Raw genomic sequence first — 20,660 nt, 5'->3', positions numbered from 1 at the left:
GGGCTATATTTCCTATGTAAAAACTTGATTTTAAAATATTTTTTAACAAACCTAGAATAAAATCATCTAAGTTTCCAACACTCATTATCCTCTGGTTGGTAATTCTTTAATTTACCAAGAAGGACATAATCAGGTTAAAATATTAGGTGTTCAAGGTGACCCTAGAAATGTTGCTTCCAAAAATGAATGTCATTCACTAGTTGTTCCAAGTTAAATTTTTTTTTCACTCAATGCTAAGAAAATGTGCTAATGTTTTATAACTTTAAAATTCTAAATGCTTTGATATCTATGTTTTCTGAACATGTTCTGGAAAGAAATCTAATTATTAAAATGGATATAGTAACTGAGTGAAAGTCTGAAACACTTTTTTGTACACTACTGTAGCTTCATTTAAGAAGAAAATTCACTAAGAGTTGCAGCAAAGGACAGGTGCCTTATTTCCTATCTTCAGCTGAACATTAACATGCAAAGCACAAAAGAAAAGGCACTCAACTTTCAATATGTTATCACTCAAGCTAGGTCCCCTGAAATTCTAGTAATCAGTGTGTCAGCTACAACATGGACATATGATATTTAGTTGGGTTTAAACATATCCCTACCTAGTATTTATAAAGGATTTCATAGTGAGAAAAATGTCCAACTTAAGTAGTGTACGAATCATTATTGCTATCTTGCTGTGTGGTATTAAAGTCTCTTTTCATTTGTATATGTAATTGAAAAAGGTTCTTTTCTCTTTTCTTGGCAGAATGCAGTTTTGGGGTAAGAAATTGTGATTTCAAAGTGTTTTTCCCTCTGAAGAGTATTAAAAGTATGTAAATGAAAAAGCTAATAAAAATTTGGTATTGTTTTTAATATTGTATTGCTCTTATATTGCTTCTCAGAGGAATATAGGCCAAATTATTTTAAATAGTTGAAAATAGATGTGAACATATGTTTATATATTTGAAAACCTTTCATTTTTCAAATTAGGTAAATAATCGACAGATTCTAATACTCAACTTAAATGAATAAATGACTCATGAGTATTGAAGGTATTGAGTGTCGGTTCTATCCTATTTAATGTCCTTATGTCAAGGAATGGAGATAGTAATGGAACAAAGCAAAAATTTAACTTTCCCAGGGCTCATAGTCTAGTGGAGAAAATTAAGTGATCGGTAACTCTAATAGGTGTGATAAATGCTATAACTCTGTAAGTCACTATCCAGTACTTTAAAAATAATAATAAATAGCTGAATTTCCTACCTTCTTTATTTTTCTTCTGCCCTTAGAATTTTTGTATGGATAAATCATATGGCATGGCAGCAATTATATTGCCTAGGACCAGTATATTCAAATCCCTGTCAGTTCTGTACCTTAGCACACCAAGACAATACTTCTTTAATCTTTACCCCTACTTTTGCAACCTTTTTCTGGACAAACTAGATTACTTTCCACACATAATTTGTCTTCTGAAATGTATAAACGAAAAACGTGCTCCGTGATTAGTATAAACTAAGAAGTCCTGAGGAAGATAATGAAACTCTTTATCTCCTCATTTTCTAAATCTTGGTATAAGGTTCTTTTCTCCACCAGTACCTCTGTTGTAAATTTCATAGTAAAACTCATTCTGTGTTATCCATTCCCTCTGGCATCCTAAGTAAAACAGTTGAGCTGAGTGCTGTGGGACACCACTGTACAGGTCTGTAGTCAACTACCTAGAAGGCTGAGGCAGAAGGATTGCTTGAGCCCAGTTCTTTGAGAACAGCCTATGTACATAGGAGAACTTGTCTCAAAAATAAACAACAACAATGTAACCAAGAATAATATAGAGGGTAGTGAAATTTCACTCATGAGATTTTTCCCACAGAGTGTCTATACAAAGCTCCTGAGCCCATTGTATTTAACCATTGATGGAAGGTAAGTCTAGACACTGTGATAAGGGAACTAAAATAATAGATGTGTAATTGCACTCAAGGATATTTAAATGCCCTTGAAGCTCAAATGTGCATATGTGGATGTGTGTACATGGGCAGGGATAAACTCAAGGTCTTGCATATTGCTAAATACACATTCTGCCATCAAAAAAACACCTCCAGGGCTGGGGTTGTGGCTCAGCTATAGAGCACTCGCCTGGCATGTTCAAGGCCCTGGGTTCGATCCTCAGTACCACATGGAAATAAATAACTAAAGGTATCTGTCCAACTACAACTAATATATATATAATATATATATATATATAATATATATATATAATATATATATATAAATAAAACACCTCCAGTCCCTAGTGTTTTACAATACTTTAAAGTCATCATGGATATTACTGATGAGTTTCTATCACATTTGCAAAATATTAGATTGTTGTCAGTTTTCTCAAGATAGTATTTAAATAAAAGCTCTATTTTCATGTATCAGATGGAGAACTGAAATATTAGTCAAGAACTTTCCCTGAGTCTTTAAGATAAATTGATAATATTGAACAGAACTTAATTGCAACAGGGAAAACTAATGGCAAGCACAGGTGAATCTGATTAATACAAAAGCTAAAAATTAGCAATTAGGCTTTGGTTTAAGAACAGTATTCAAGAGTACATAAAATTAGTAATAATTTCTTCAATTACCTCAGACAAAAATCAATAGAAACTAAGTTTGAGGAAAAGGCTAATGAGAATAAGCTGCACATTTTTAATTACCCTGAAGTGATAAATGGCTTTCATTGTAAATTTCCATCTGCAACTTTTTTCTCCACTCTGTAAATTATATTTAATGTTACTAAAATAACTAGTTTTTAAATGAAAAGATAGGCAAAGCAATTATTTAGCACTACAAGATTAAAAACAACAACAAAAAAAGAATTGGTTGTGTTTAATTATATTACTTAATATTGATTTCCACTTTCCTAAAATCTCAACAAATCACTCAAAAAACAAATTGACATTAAGTTTTCACTGTTTGACATTAAGTTTTCATGAGACCCTTTGAAAATGTAAAGTATATTATATGCTTCTTTCCCTCAGGGAAAACTCTTAATTTATTTAATTAAAAATTGCTAAACATAAAAATTAGCAAAATGGTTAACTGTTAAGTAGCATATTGTTCACTTTAAATATTATAAGATACCAGTAAGCAATATCACAAATATGAGAAAGTGGCATGTATTATATGAAACAAGACCTTGAAATCAGAAGTTGGGTTTAGTTTATGGTTCTTCCACCTGTGTTCTATCTATTATATAGTACTTACTTTAATGTTTCTGAGCTTAAATTTCTCAGTCAAAAAATATTGCTACTAATTCCTATCTCAATTGTTGTGAGATTGCCTGTAATAAAACAACTATTTATCATACAAATATGTTTTAAAAGTTATTTATTTTGCCAAAAACATTTTTTTTCTCTTTGCAAACAAGGAACATCATTTTTAAGAATCAGCTAAAAATGAAATTAATTTGCTTTTTTTCTAAAGAATTAAAACTAGTTGAATAATTAAAAAGTAGCTGCATGTGATCGTTGCACTTCCTCCTTTTAGAAGAATGCTGAAAATTAAGATGTAATCAGAAAGTTTATTATATAGCATCAAAGCAGGACAAAGGAATGGAATTGGATTGTCCTTATATCAAATTATAGTGGCTTGGTGCAGCATTGTTATTTATAGGCTTAAAGTGGGAAGAAGACAGTTTCGTAAATCCTTTTTAAATAACTTTCTGCTTTTGGTAATGCTGGAGAAAGGAAGAGTTACATCTGCATCACTATTATTTTGTAGAAAACATTCCTCTCTAGAAATAGGTTTCTGTTATTGAGAAAGTTGTAGTCAACTAACTTCCTTCCTGTGACTCTCCAGCATCTTTTAATAGGTTTAGAATGTCTTCCAAATCGTTGGTCACCAAGTCTTGTTTGGGGAGGGTTGTTTATACTAGGCATTTGGGATTTATTATTTCCTTTTCCCAAAAATACACAACTCCAAATTCTACTTGAACCTTTCTTTTGTTTATAAAGTGAATATATATATATATATATATATATATATATATATATATATATATATATATATATTCCTCATTATTTTGGCAAATTTCACAGTGGAACTTTTATTTATGATGATCATTTGTTAAATATGTGAAAAATAGCAATATTTATCTAAGGTCTATAAAGTCCCTTTAAAACTTACTTTATATTAGGCATGATGTTTGATGTCCTTGCTTAACAGAAGTTCCAAATGAGCATGAATTTTCAAAAGTATCTTGCTTTCCCCTGAAATAGAGGACCTAAATTAGAAAACTTTGGCAATCCAAATGCTGATGACAATTTTTTTCTTGGATTCTCTTTCTTGTTCACTCCTTTTCTTCCTGTTCTTCCTCTTTCTCCTCCTCCTTTTCCTTCATTTTGATTTCATTCCATTGTTCTTAATTTTCTTAATGGTTTAGCCTAATAAAAAAGAAATTTGCCAATTGTAGTACACATACCCCGAATTTCTCCATAATTTTTTGAAATAAAAACTCTGAAAGCAATTATCATTAGGCAACAGAATTATTTCCCACTACTCAAATATAGCTATCATACTATGATACAGAGGATGAAATATGAGAATAAAATAAGTTAACATGAGATTCAATATTTCAAATGTTTTATGATGTATCTTCATAGTATTTTAAACAGAATAGAGTACTTTCTTCATTTAAAAGTATAGTGTTTTTCCTGTTGTTATGTATTATTATTATTTAAGCTCATACATGGAAACACTTTGGCAGTAACACCTTCCTACTCATATTTAAAATATACTCTCTATATTATGTAAAAATATATAAAAGTTATGTCTAATGGATCAGACAATGAAGCTTTAACCCTCAAAAATAATGAAGGTAATTTCAATCCATTTTCCCTTTACGAAAAAAAAAATCACAGAAAAAAAGGTCATCAAATAAAGTGCATTATCTCAATTTCTATCTGAATAAAACAGAGCTGCCATTAAACACTGCTTCTTCTACCAAATTCTTCACATAATGAAGATTAATTATTTTCCTCAGCATTTCTCTTAACTTGCGAGAGTGCTTAGGTAATTGGATGTACTCCATCCCTTTAATTTTTAAAGTTAACTCTGATTTAACTAATTTGAACAATAAAATTATTATGTTGGACATTTTAAAGAGTGATGTTTGCTTTGTTTCCATAGCTTCTAAGGCCATAAAACACCAGTTAATTAACTGTCTTATTTATGTCAAATGAATACATGTCATTCTCAAGATACAAAAAGTCTTTGAATTTATTTTTATTTGTGTATATCTGGGTTAAACTTCTATTATGAGCCATTATATATAACTCCAGAAAGTAATGTTATACCAGAATTCCAAATAATAATAATAATAATAATAATAATAATAATAATAATAATAATATTTTTGTATAAAACAAGAACTACATCACATTTTGAGTAGAACAAACACACTAAAGGCAGGTCTCATGAATATATACTGGATTTGCAAAACACTGAGATCAAAATATTTCTAAATATAGAATTACAATGCATCCTCTAGAGCAACCACATGAATTTTGAGCATTTCTAGGTATCTCTATGCCTCCATTCCTCACAATGTGAACAACTTATTATATATGCAAGCCATGATTAAGGTAAGAAAAATGCTTCATGGGAGAGTCCAAAAATTTTAACTAAGCTATGTTATGCATTGGAAGATGTTTAGTGGGAAATGCCATGACCAATCAACTTTTCAGTGTATTCTGATATAAAACAGGGTGTACATCACTTAGAGAAATTTTTATCTAGATTTAATGAAAAAAAATGTTCTTTATATGTTAGAGCATGCACTTCAAACATACACTAAAATTATGAAAAAATTAGAAATTTCATGTTGAAGGTTTATTCCAAAGGTATTAATTCGATCATTCAGAAGTCATCAAACTGTATATGTCAAACATTCTGTTAAGGTACATGACAGAAGGAACACTGCTGTTCATGAGAAGCTCCCAACCTAGCATCAAAAAAAAAAGTATTCTAGAGTAACAATTACATCAAAGCTTTGTGTAGCACATAATCAAGGTAAGAAAAATGTGGTGTAAAAAAAATCATACATGAGAGAAAGAAAATTAATCCATTTTGTAATAATCAAGGACAACATCTTACAGAAAACTGTGCATTTAGATAGTGAAATAATTTTAGTTACTAAGCCAAGAGATGAAAAAATAAAGAAAGAAAAGGAGTATGTACATTCAAAAAATAGCTTGTATTATAGATACTCATGGTCACCTTTCTTTTTTTTTCATTTTTAAAGCAACCACAATTTTCTTCAGATAAGTAACAACCAGCATTTGATGAAATTAAGTATGTTAGGATGTACATATTATTGTCCAAAATATACATATGTATAATATAGAAGAAAATAATGTAACCTCTCAAGTACTTCACTTGGATTAAAGTAATGCATTTCTTCATAAAAACTATGATGGCAAAATTCACAGCTAACCTTGACCAATGAATATTTGGTTCTTACTGTTTTTTTTTTTTTCATTTCTTCAAATGAATACTATCAAAATGATTTTAATTTCTACATTATTATTATTTCATATGGATCCAGTTACTAAGGTCTTCATTGACTTTCATGAAGTTATCTCCTTAGGCATCTGAACTGGCTAAATTTTAAAATAAATTAAAGAATCTCATTTTTGAAAAAAAATATGATGGGAATATATTTTCTTCTTTAGTTTGTGATGAAAATTTTTAAAAGGCTCTAGTTAAATATGTTTTAGTAATGTTGGTCTTGATATGATTCATCTACATTTGGGATTATAATGAGTCATAAGAAACACATGTCTTCCAGGAAAGATCACCTTCCTGGAAAAATAAGGGAAAGACATATTTTGACTTTTCTGTTTTCTTCCAATATGGTATATTTTCAGAGTTGTGCTTTCTCATTCTTGCATATGATGCAAGGTGAAGAACAAAAAGCCAGAGTAATAAAGCAGAATGTCAGCACCTCATTCACTGTTGATATTTTCAGCTGCTATACTAAACTCAGTATTATCTATTTCCAAATTCTCATTATGAAAGATAATTAAAAGTCTAGCTTTTAAACTGTATTTGGCTGTCATTCTGTTTCTTGCAGCCAAATACATCTTAACTGATACACTCCATGACAGTGCATACTGTTTTCTGACAAAAATACTGAATGATTTAGTGAGATGAGGAGTTAGAGTCAATGTGGGTTTTAAGCAGGACAATAATCAAAGTCAACTTGCATGTTTTAATCAGGTCTATCTGACTACCCTAGAAAAACTTTTGCATATGTAGAGAAAGAATTACTAAAGATTCAAATCGAAGATCTAGGAGAGAATGAAGAATGTTTTTCATCAATGAAAAGAAATGGCAAGTAGTGTTAGGGAAATGACTTTGGGATTAAAGATGATTTGGGAACTATTTGGAAAGGAAATCCATATAAATGTGCTCCTAGAATAGCTAACCTGTTTTCTAGGTAGTATATTATTAAAATGTAAGAAGTAGAAAGGAGAGACACATTCGAGTAGTTGATCATGGATGATAATTTAGACAAATAGCTTAGGGAATGTTTGTTCAATTTCTAAATGGATATTTTGTGTGTTTCTTAATATATGGGTTTAAGCATCAGAAGAGAGGTTTCAACTAGTGATACAAGAATATAAGAGCCATAAGCACATAGTAGTAAATTCAGGTCAGGTGCATTCATTTATTTTACCAGTAATTGTCATCTAATATATGGCATGATGCATTCTTATTAGCTTAAAATAGAGTAGTATTGTATAAAAAGCACCCAAATATCCTTCACTAGCTGAGACTATGCTTTTGAAGTGGAGTCAAAATGTAAAATAAATTCAATGAATATGCGAAAGGTGCTGTTTACCAAAATTTGGTGAATGTCATGAAAATACAGAGAGAAACTATAAAACAGAGTTAGGAGTACTTGCTTATTGAGTAGGTGAGTCTGTGTGCATGTCTAGGGTAGTCAGACAGACCTGATTAAGAACTTTAGCTTTTTTTTTTCTGACTTTTTATTAGTGTGTTATTGTTATATGTAATATTGAGGTTCATTTTGGCATAATACAAAAATGGAATACATGAGGAGTTTAGTCCCCAGTACCTCCTTGTCCACCCCTACCTCATTCCTTTTCCTCAAATATACTGGTCTACGGTTCTTCCTTCTATTCATTTATAGTTTGGGTTTTTTTTTTTTTCATATTAGTGCTTTATAGATAAGGTGAAATTCACCGTGGCATACTCATTCGTGTCCATAGCGTAGTGTGATCAGTTTCATTCTACTGTTCTCTTTTTACATCCCTCTTTGAGCAAAATCAGAAGGAGATTAAGTGTCCAGTGCAGCTGGAAGAAAAGTATCCTCTCAGATACCGAAGACATAGACAATGTCTAAAGTGAAATATCCTTGTCTTGTTTACAGAAGGACAACGGGGAAGGACAGTGAGTTGGAGCAAACTAAACACTAGGAGACACACAGAGTAGGTCAGAGAATAAATGTGGCCAGCAAGTGGGTGAAGGGTCTTTCCATAGATTGAGGTCCTTGGGAAGTTAACAAAAAAATGAGAAATTAAAGGAAAATGTTTATGAGGACATGTTCTCAGTATAAACATCTGCATAATTCAGGTGAGAAAATTAAGATTAGGCAGAAGTTGGGTTGTAGTAAATTTTTAAAATAGATTCAGCCAGTAATATGGAGAACTTTTTCAGCAAAGGTAGGTGTTTGAAGTAGTATTTCTTTCAGGAAAGACTCCTGTTATGTCCTTCCATCAGTTAGTTGTCAGCAACTGAGAGAATATGCCCTCTCCTGACAGGTAAATCTAGGCTGTGCAACTCAGTATTGATAATAGAGCAGATATTTGCACTTCTCAAATCTCCTTGCTTTAAGCACATACTAGGAACACCTCCTTTCATGGTAGAAACTTTTTCTTGGAGAAAATTGTAAGAAGGTTGGTAAGATGAGCTTCAGCCCATGCCACTGTAACTAGACCTGAGGCCAAGAACGCAAGCCCTGGCTGCTGTGCCACTGACTCTTGTGGCTATTAATGACATAGAGTAGTGTGATCACTTTCTTAAAAGAATTCTCATTTGCTGTATTCTTTTAGAACAATTTCTAGACAGTATAAATGATTTTTGATCCCATCTAAATTAATTTTTGAAGAATGTGCAAATTAATTTCATTATTCTGTCATTCTAGAGGAACTCTCCAAACTTCATTTAGAAATACTCACTTTTAACAATCCATTTCTCAACCTTTCAGAAATGTTGAACTCTGTTACTTACCATCATGAACTCTCAGTATGTTAGGATCCCTCACAGTCATTCTAACTTTTCTTTACTCCAGTGGAACCTACCTAGAAGCTAAGGCTCCAACTTCAGGGTGAAATCATTGTCATTGCTTGCTATTTGTTCACCTAATCCAGAAATATATAGCCTACTTTCAATCCTGACCCATTAAATAGATTCTTAATTATATAGCATCTCCATCTCTAGTATATCATTCAGTGATTTATAAAAATATCCTCATGGTCCTCCAAGAACAAAAACAGAAGGTGAATTATCTACCCTTCTATATAACCAAGGCCAGCCTCAGTAGCTTAGACCCATGGCAGAATTTTATGAGACTCTGACATAAAATTAAAAAGTACTGGGGACATAGCTCAGTGGTAAAGCACCCCTGAGTTCAATTCCCAGTACATATAAAAGGTAAACAAATAAAAACAAAAATAAAAGAAGTCAGTTGAAGATGGGGAACAAAAGATTTAGATAAGTTATCACAGTATGGGAGAGATAATATGGAACCACTGAGCCACATCCCCAGCCCTATTTGTTTTAATTTGAAGGGTAGATCAAGATCATAGTATCCATGACAGCCTGAAAGGAAACTGAAAGAACTTTGCCTTTTACTCTTAATGAAATGCTGAGTGTTAAGCAGAAGAGTATTAAAAAGAAGGAGGAGGAGGAGGAGGAGGAGGAGGAGGAGGAGGAGGAGGAGGAGGAGGGAAGAAGAGAAGGAGGAGGAGGAGGGGGGGAGTCAGAACAGAGATTTTGGAACAGTTAAGATTCAAGTGTTGTGGAAAAGTAAGAAAGTCATCAAAATTAAGAAGGAAAGGGCAATAAAAATACAATCAAAATTTTTGTTAAAAGCAGACTTTCAGTGAGGAGATGATTAACAGTGCTAATACCTATCAAGGCAAGAAAAGCTAAGTTGTGGCTTAGGTGAATAAAACTTTGTGAAGCATTGTAAGGATGGGTGTATTTGTCTACTGGAATGTAAAGGAGAGGTGAGAAAGGTTCTAGAGTTAGATAATATTCTCAAAGTATTTGAAAATAAAGGGAAGTAAGGAGATAGAGCAGACTATGAAATGAATTTTTTAATGTGTTTGGAATTTGGGGTGATGCTGGAGTACAAAGAAAGAAAAGGCAATTAAAGAGTGGAAAGTTGAATATAAGGAGAGAGAATAATGACTGAATGCCCTGAAAAAAGTGAGATTCCAATTTTCCTTCAACCAAACTCTACTTTACTTGAACAAGTGGAGAGAAGGGAAAGGAATAAAGTAGCGCAATAAAATAAAAAGCAAAATTAAAGGTTCTGTGGGCTTGATGTTCTCAATGAAAGCATATACAATAGAGAAGACAAATGGGCATTGGGTCGGTAGGAAAGGTGTTGTAATTCAAGAGTTTATTTCTGAGTAAGGAAGCATTGTAGATGGGATTTGGAAATTATTTTGTAATACTTGAGTGAAGAAAACCAGGATGCCACTGTTCAGAGGATGACAGACATTTCTGGCTTGGCTTTTATATGTGTCATCTAGACCAAAGTCAGACTCTCAGCAAGCATGTGTCCAGCCTCAGAGCCATATATCAAAAAACTACAGAAGAAGCCAGACTGTCAGCTGATAATAAGGCCAAGGGAAGGTAGAACGATACTGCAGCTTTAGAAGAAGACTTCAGCCTCAAAACAAAGAAATTTACAAAAATAATGGCTCAGTCTGACAGTGGCAATGCAGAGTCAAAAGAATGTCAGCTCTGTCCTCTCCATTTGCACTTGTGGAAGAAGACATCCTTTGAGGCCAGTGACAAGTGGGAGTTGGGCTTCAGTGAAACAAAGGAAGTGTTAGGAATATCTCATTAAGATTTGGAGAATTTAGTTAAACCTTTCTAAAGTTAAAGATTATGGAGAAGGCTTATAGTTTGAGTGATTATGCAATTGGTCATTCAAATTTGGGTACTGGGTGTTGTTGCAACTATAAGTAGTCAATATTGGTAACTGGGCAGTAAGAAAAAGGTTCCGGTTCTTGACACTGGAGTTTAGAGTCACTATAGATACAAAGGAAGCCATTAAAATATTGTAGAGAGATACTTATGGTAAAAGATGAGTGCAAGAGGAGAGAACATGAATTTCCAAGGAGGCTTGAAGAGAGAGGAAAGAGACTACTGAGCTATGAGATAGATAGATAGAGAGAGAGAGAGAGAGAGAGAGAGAGAGAGAGAGAGAGAGGAAAGAGAACAACAGAACAAATTTTACAAGAGTCTTCCAAAACTTGAAAAAAGCAAACATTGTTAACATGAAAGTTATTTTTCTCACAAATATCAAAAGTCTTACATGAATTTATACAATTATATTTCTATGAAAGAAAATTTTATATTATTAGCCAGAAGGATATTAGAGATCATCTTACACAAACCTGCCATTTCTGACCCAAGGGAATAAGACAAAAGGATTAAAATCCTTGTGGAATATCCCATATACTGCTGGAGAAGGAAAATAAAACCATCTAAAATTTGTCATACAAGGTTTCATAAAAATTTGATAGGCAGATATATAGCTTATGGCAAATAATTTATAAATTATATGAAGTGTTTCTTTCTTACATATTCAACAGAAAAATAGACACATACATTCTACAAAGTAAATGATTTTAAACCCTTCCAGGGGATGTATGCCGGAGTGTCTTGGAATAATTGATACCTCATGATATTATGGACATTTGTGTATAATGGATGGAGCATGTTAACATTTTATACATGAATTTATATTTTTCTATATATCTATATTTACATCTTTTGTCTGTGTTTTTATCTATTTGCAGATCTTTCGCTATTCCAGTGCTATCCCTGTCTCTATCTCTATCCCTTCATCTGTGTCTATACCAAGATTCAACTATACCAATATTTGTCTACATGTCTAGAGCTCTCAATGCTTGGTTTTTTGCTTTGGCACAAACTTCCTTCCCTGGTCCCTTCAGAAGTCTTACTCCAGCTCTCTAATTATTTTAAAATATGTTTGATAAAATATATGAAAGAATGGACATCTTTGTAAAAATAGTAGTTTTAATAGAATTGATTATTTTAAATATGAAATCTGAAGTTTAAATCAGAAAAGAACACATATAAGATAATAACTCAATAATTGTTAAAGTCAATCAAAAATTTTGATGTACCTGACTGAATTTTGTCTGGTGGACTTTTACTGAGCTTGAAAGTACAGTAACTACTTCAGATGCAGTAATAGAAAGGGAATGTTTGTGTTTGGCTTTAGATCCTCCATAGAGGTATTGCTCAGAAGCATGTTTAACAGGACCTTACTTTGAGAATAGATGGGACAATATTGTGTGTGTGTTTGTGGGTGTGTGTGCATGCACATACACATATAGATGTGCTGGGAGAGAGAATATTACAAATTCTGTTCATTATCTTAACAATGTAATGGATGAAACAGTTAATTATTCAAGCCACTATATAATTTGAGGACAATGTAGGTGCTCCAGCATGCATGTGTAAATCCAAGCCCTTTGTTCACTCTCTGCTTTGTGGTCTTAGACATGAACAAAGAGCTACATTAACCATATCTTTCTGTGTGCGAAGCTGTAAATTAATCTTATGTTGATGCCTGATTTTTTTCTACTCTCTTTATAGATAGATGATGAAGTAACGTAAATTTTTCCCATGTTTTTAAAACCATAATAATATTATGAAACTAAGAGTTGAACTTTCTCCCGTGACTTTTGTTGATAGATTTGTATTACACCCTTTCCCTGAATACTCTATTTAATTACTGCTAATTTAATTTTTACTTTTTCTTTCTAAGGGCTTCAAAATGAATTGCTTTAAAATATTCTAAAGTCATTCTTCTAAGTATGGGTTTCATTTGAATTTGTAACAAATAATTCACATTTCTTTATATAGTGAGCTATGACTGCACTTTCCTCAGCAAAGAGTGCTCTTGGGATTTATCGTGGATTTTGACAGTGACTTAGAGTAGGATTCCTTGCTCACTGTTCTACTTTTTTGATCTTCTGCTGTATCATAAGGCATGTACATATGTATGTAATCCAAGTATGGAAGACTTGCTGGATACACAATTAGGGGCTACTATCCTAATGGATTATTAGATCAATTTTATCCCTTTAAAACATTTATGCATAGAAATTATGTCAAATAATGGGCTAAATGCTAGGAATACAAATAAATCTATCTTCAGACTGCTCTTCCAAAGAATTTATAGTTTAATATGGGGGGGTGGATATAAATAAATAACTAGAAACCATTCATAACTACTATAAAATATTATGGATATTTAGCAGAGGTCTTAAGATGTATAAGTCTGGATAGAAGCCAGGCATGGTGGTGCACACCTCTAATCCCAATGGCTTAGAAAGCTGAGACAGAAGGATCACAAGGTCAAAGCCAGCCTCAGCAAAAGCGAGGTGCTAAGCAACTCAGTGAGACCCTGTCTCTAAATAAAGTACAAAATAGGTCTGGTTATATGGTTCAGTGATCGAGTGCCTCTCAGTTTTATCCCTGGTACCCCACTCCACCCCGCCCCCCGAAAAAAAGACTGGATAAAAACATTCCTACAATGGTATATCTACAAGCTGGTACCACTTCTGTACTTTTCACAATCATACACACAACTCCATATACTATAAATATTAGTACATTTAGAATATTTGTTGGTTAACCTGTAAATGAATGAGTAAGTGAAAGAGGTTAGTTTTGTACAAGGTATAATAGAAGCAATTATGAGGCAGTAATGACAATGCTTGAACAAATCAGGGAAGACTTCACAGTACAAGAAATGATTAAGTTCAGTTTCAATACACTTACAAGCTGGCTGTTTTGGTTTATGCAGGATGTGTACATTCCAAGTAGAATAAACAACCTGAGCAGGAGCTCAGAGGTAAGAGAATACTCGTTCAAGATCTGTGAGAGTATTCACATGGCTATGGGATAGAGGAAGAAGTAAGAAGGGCTAAGGTTGATGTGTGTGACAGACACATCACCTGCACATTTATATAGTACCATAGTATTGGACTTCCTGTTAAAAGTATTGCTCCTAACATTATTGCTCTATTCTGTGTGACAGACCCCATAAAACAAAAATGGCAATTTTCTTTCTGTTTTTTTTTTCTAAGTCCTCAGAATCCTTCTCATCACATCACTCCAAACAGCCATTAACAATAATTTTGAGTAGTCATGTGAGATAATGTCTAATTGGCAATTGTATTATAGTGAATTATTAAAGAATATTAATGAAGTACATAAAATGATGATTTTGGCATTTTGAAAAGATTCCCTTGGGGCAGCCTGGAGGATGAACTGCAGGGTGCAGATAATAGATAATAGGTCTTTTTATGTATTAGAACTTGCCAGCCATATATTTATCTGCTTAGTCATAAAATGTACTGAAAAGATTGCATTTTTTTTTCAAGAGGAAATTCAAGTAGCAGAGAAAATATAATTAGGTGCACTTAGTACTTACAACTGCTAAATTGCCAAAGGGTACATTGTGAATATCTTTAAATTAGATTTCTATGTATTCTTTCCAAGGAAAAATTTACATTTTAAACTGCAGGAGTGGAGAAAAAGAGAATTCAACAGCTCCCCAGTTTACTTTTATCTGCTCCTTTACCCTTGATAGACAGATTGCTTGTTAACATACAAACATACTGCAGGGATATAGGTGTGTATACATCATAGGACTCTTAAAAATTACTTTTAAAGAATCCTAATATGCCCAAGGTAATAACACCTTAAATCTCAACAGTCTTAATGAAATCAATTCATACGCCCTTCTATACCCACTAAGGGTTTACTTTACCTGAAATTCTGCCTAAAAGAAATTTTGAGCATCAGGACATCATTGTTTTACTTTATTATCATGAGGAAGAGTCACTGGTTCACATGCATGGAGAAGAGAGCGATTGCAGTTTATGTTGTGGCTGAGGCTCAGATAAAGTGATAAGTGTGCAACGTGTATCATCATTGAATGAGAATATGGTAACAAATTTTACATGAGTTCAGCATGGGACCTACTAATTAAGAACAGTTCACTGTTAGCTGTAATTATATTAGGATCAATTTCCCATATAGATTAAAATATTTTCAATAAGAGTGTAGGAATATGGCTCAGTAATAGAGCATTTGCATGCCTTGCATGCACAAGGCTCTAGATTCAGTCCCCACCACTGCACAAAGTATATTTTTTCAGTAAATATATATTTAGTAAATATTATACAACCTAGTAGTTAATGATCTTCTACTCATGTGTATTTACACATAACATATTTTAGTTATAACATACATCATAAACTTAAATTAGCATATGCACACTACTGATTGTTCAGTTCTCATAGATTTTCTAATAATAATATAGAGTTAAAGACATGGCAAAACCCAAGAAGGATAGAATTCAAAGCCAAGGAAATAGAATTTGGAGTAAGTTTCTAGTGGCACATTGTTCAACATATAATATCTTAGGGGAAGAAAGTTAACTTTCAGCTACAGTTTTCTCTGTCTTAAAACTGAAATTGAAGGGTTACAATTGTTATTATAATCAAATAAGAAATGCTAGTGGTATGACTTCCTAATATCTATATATAACTATAAATATTAGCAGTACTGTTGCCATTGGCTGCAATGGAGTCCAATTAAAAATCAAATATTTGAAAGTTTCTCATTTGCAGTTCTGTCACAAATTTAGATACATTTTATGTGTTTGAGTCACTCTATCAATATTTGGGAATTAAAAATAGAACCTTGATGTCAATGTCATCAATGTCATAAATATGTTTCATTGTAAATTTTCGTGAACAACTACAAGGATCCATGGTATATAAACATGCTCATAGTATATACAAAATTATAGTTTTGTTGGTGCTCACATTTGAATTATGGGCTTTTCATTACTGATCTCATTCATAACCATAGTGAGGAACATTAATAATATTAAAGGACACATCTCTAAATTTTAGTCTAAATTCTCTGGAAAGCAGAGCTTATGACAATGGCATGCCTGTGGAAGTATATTGTCAAAATGATCCCAAATATCAAGTATAAGGGTCAAGAGGAGGGACAGTTCAAAATAAATCAGGGGAAGTAGAATGCATAAGAAATTTAGGTACTGTTATAGCATCTGATACTTGGGCCTGTGAAATCTTTGAGATCTTTGGAGAACCCCTTGAAATCTGTTTTTAGAATTTCTAATGGGGGAAGAATTTGTGCTAAATCTGGGCATCTATTGATTAAGAGTAATTTGATGGACATTAACTCTGCTGAAATTACAGGTCATGCAAGTGTGAAGGACATACATTTATGAGTGCAAATCTCATGTCCTAGGGCATCTTTTGTTGCAATGTCATAGAAACACAGAGCAAGTGGAATGCAGCATGGGTCTGAGATGAGCTACTGTTAAGATTCTCCTGCATGAAGTTAATAGAAACCTTTACTGAACTGGTTGTCGCAAGTTTGAGTGAAGTAGAGGGAGGCTCAGAAGATTTTGAAGTGATATGTAAGAAGTGTCCAATAGGTTAAACACTTCTGTATATGGTAGGCATTTCCTACTCATGTCACATCTATTAAGAATCTTGAGTATTTACTATGTTTAGCAGCTTCTACTTTGAATGAAGGAAACACTGCACAATACTTTCACAGTTAGTCTTCAGTGCTGATTTGAATGTCATGTAAAATTCAAGTGTAGCCAACATGATAATATGGAAAGGTGGTACTTTAAGAGGTTATTAGATCATGAGGTCTCATTCCCCATTAATTAGATTGAGTTCCTTGTAAAAAAAATATGTCATCCAGCTTTTAGCTAGCCTACTGTCTTTCGCTTTGGCCCTCACTAGACCAAATTCTTGCACCTCTTCTTGAACATTCCAGCCTCCACAACTATGAGAAAATAAATTTCTACACTTTATAAATTACCCCATCACGTGTTTTGTTAAAGCAGCAAGAAACATACTAAGAGAGTCAATTCAATTTAATTTCAGTCATTTAAACAAATATTCATTTAATGAATAGCATTATGTTTATCAGCCTTCTAGGAGGTATATAAATAAAATGTTAAGTGGTGAAAATGAGGAAGTACATTTTAGATTTGCTTGTCCTGTGCATGTACTATTTGTGACCTGGAGAAATTAACTTGAGTTTTAGAGGATTTAGTTTTCTCACCTTTATATGGTAGATACAATCAAATAGACTCCAATACTGCTTTTAGTTATGTAATTCTGTGAATTTTAGGGCAAAGAATCTTCTGCAAGCATGTTGTCTTGTGCTCATCCCAATATGGAACAAATCTAATGATGTATAAGGCTTTTCATGTATCCCACCTGGCATATACTTTTAGATCCATATTTCCAAGCATATGTTACCTGAATCCTCATGGATTTATAAGCACATGTGTTGCTGGAGCTATTACTAGCATTCCCCTTGCCTTTCCACCTGGCATTTTACTGTTTAAAAAGTCTGTTTGAATCAGAATCATAAATATGTTCAAAGTATTTCACAGTCTTCCTTAAAAGCATATGTAAATGACACTGAGTTTCATGAGCTTATCATTATAAATGTTGACCACATAATAATGCTTTATAGGTTTTCATTTTAAATTCGGCCAAAGGCAATTAAAACTTCTGGTTTATATCATTTATTTGACTCAGGAATTTTTTTTTTAATCATTTAAAAAATGTTCCATTTAAATTGTGGAAGTAAAACATTATGCAGCTTCTTATTGCTTGCTGTCATTTTGAGAGACATAGTTTTATAAAATATTGAATTAAGTTCAAGAATAGCATTAGCAATGCAGTTTTTCAGTGCCTGGATGACAGCTAGTAGGGAATTTACTTGTGCCTAAAGATTGCTCTATGTACTGTCAAGTTTATTGGTTAATTTTAACTGTTCCTTTTGCTTACAACTGAACTATTACAATGTCATTCTGTTAGAAATTCAGTGCTTGCAAAATTGCAGGCTTTTATGGGTTTTTTTTTCATTTTTTTCTTATTTAAAGCTGAAATCTTTAAAGGATGAGGCAAGCGTGACACTGACAAAGAAGAAACAAGCAAAGAGTTGCCAGGAGAAGATTAAACACACCATACTGTCCCAGTGGTACAGATCTGTGTTCACAGCATTTTCTGCATAACTTTCAAAGCACAACAAAACTATGGAGTGCTTGGGTACCCATATTGTCACAGTTGTGTTTTCTTTTGGCAGCTGTTATCATTATTACCTTGTCACGATGACAATTGATTCTCTGGATGATTCCTTTTGGCTCATCTGTGCTTGATTTATCCTTCTCAAAGACTAGTGAGAACTAGAGTAGTGACCTGGGAGCAAGCCAGGGTGAGATTTTGTCTAGAACTTTAGTGGAGTGAATGCTTAGTAACAGCTATATTTTAAAGGCATACACGTGAAAATAAAAAGGTAAGAAAATAAGAAGATAAAATTTGCAAACCTGATACTCTCCTTGCTGTTGCTACATTTTAATAGAAGAAAATACACTGGTGCTACCATGTAAAATAAAATGATCTTGGTAAAATCCCAATTCTCCAGTTGACTTTGTATTCTGTATTCTCTGGTTTAGTTTGTTCATCTAAGAATAGGAATAAATATACCGGACTTTTCAAGCTCTTTGTCAAGATGAAAAATTGAATGAAGTGCTGTAATGTGAATGTGTATAAACCACGACTTAAACATCTGTAAAACTTTTTCTTAATATAAAAACCTTTTCCTCAATAAGAAATAAGATAAGAAATATGTTGAATTTTTTAAGTCATGGAGTGATTGCTCAGTGAGTTAAAACATTCTCCAATATTTTTTCAATGGTTTAGAGCCTCACTATAAAGTGCACATAAACAGAATATCTAAGATGAAACCAGTAAGGTATTTAATGTCAATTCAGATTGTGATTTTATAAATCAACTTATACTGCATAGGCATGAAATTAAGTAACTGCTACTATCCTATATGAAATATATAACGTTGAAGCAAAGTCACCTGGAGTCAAATCCTATAGCTGTAGGATTTTTTTCCTTCTCACAATATCAAATAATAATTAATGATAAGTTTCTTTGAGTAAGTTCATTAATCAGTGCCCCAATGTGGAATATACTTACATTCTTCATGTCCTATGAAAAACTTTGAAAGTAGCTTTGCTTCATAACTGTTCATGGTGAATAAGTATAAATCTACATAAATGCCACCAAGGTCCTCATAGTGTTGGTTAGTATACTTCTGTTGGAGCTAAATCCCTTTCAAGAGGAATGGTGAAATACAAAGCATTAACAATGTCCTATAATTAATGAAGATTTTCATTTCCTTGTTTATGGAGGTATTTTTAAGCATACTGTTTGTTTCATTTTGTATTTTACATTGACAAAAAATTTTACTGTGTATAAAACGATGTTTGAAGTACATATACATTGTGGGATTATTAAATATGACCCCTCACATAGTTATCATGTGGGTAGTAAGAACATTTTAAATCCATGTTCTGCATCATCCAATGCTCTAATATCTTACTAATGAGAGTTACCATATTATATGATAGATCTCTGGAAATTACTCCTCCAGTCTAACTGAAATTTTGTATTGTTTACCTAAGCACTTACCCAATCCTCTGGTAGACAACATTTTCCTTTATACTTTTAAAAAATTGACTTTTTTTTTGATGACACATACGACTGATCATGAAACATTCGTCTTGTGGTGCCTGGCTTATTACACCATGTAATGCCCTCCAGCTTCATCCACAGCATCAAAAATGACAAGATTTCATTCTTTTTATGGATAAAATAATTCCATTATGTGTATATAGCCTACTTTCTTTATGTATTCATCTACTGATGGACAGTTAGGTTGGCTATTGTGAATAATTTTACTGCAATTAACACAGGAGTATAAAAATCTCTTTAATATTCTGATTCCTTTGGATATATAACCAGGAGTGATATTGCTGGATCATATGATAGTTAGAGTCATCATTTTGGAGGAAACCTCCATACTGTTTTCCATAATGGCTATATTAAAGTACACTTCTGCCAACACTATAAAAGACTTTCTTTTTCTATACATCTAGAATTTGTTATTTTTAGTCTTTTAGATGATAGCTTTTGTAAAAGGTGTGTGATAAAATCTTATTGTGCTTTTGATTTGTATTTGTCTGATGATTGGTAATGTTGATCATTTTTGGTTTTATCTTTAGCTACTTGTATATTGTTCTTTTGAAAAATGTCTATCCAAATTATTTGCTATTATTTTTAATTGGGTAGTCTGTTCTCTTGCTATTGAGTTATTTGAATTCTTTATATGTTTTGTACATTAACCTCTTAGCAAATGTATTTTTTATTGTTTCCTTTTAGTTATACATGACAGCAGAATCCATTTTGACATAA

Source organism: Marmota monax, unplaced genomic scaffold, assembly GCF_021218885.2.
Source record: "Marmota monax isolate L192 unplaced genomic scaffold, Marmota_monax_Labrador192_F-V1.1 WCK01_AAM20220418_F8-fsc00115, whole genome shotgun sequence".
NCBI classification, from domain to species: Eukaryota; Metazoa; Chordata; class Mammalia; order Rodentia; family Sciuridae; genus Marmota; species Marmota monax.
The sequence above is the reverse complement of the archived record's forward strand: the minus strand, read 5'-3'. Positions refer to the sequence as shown.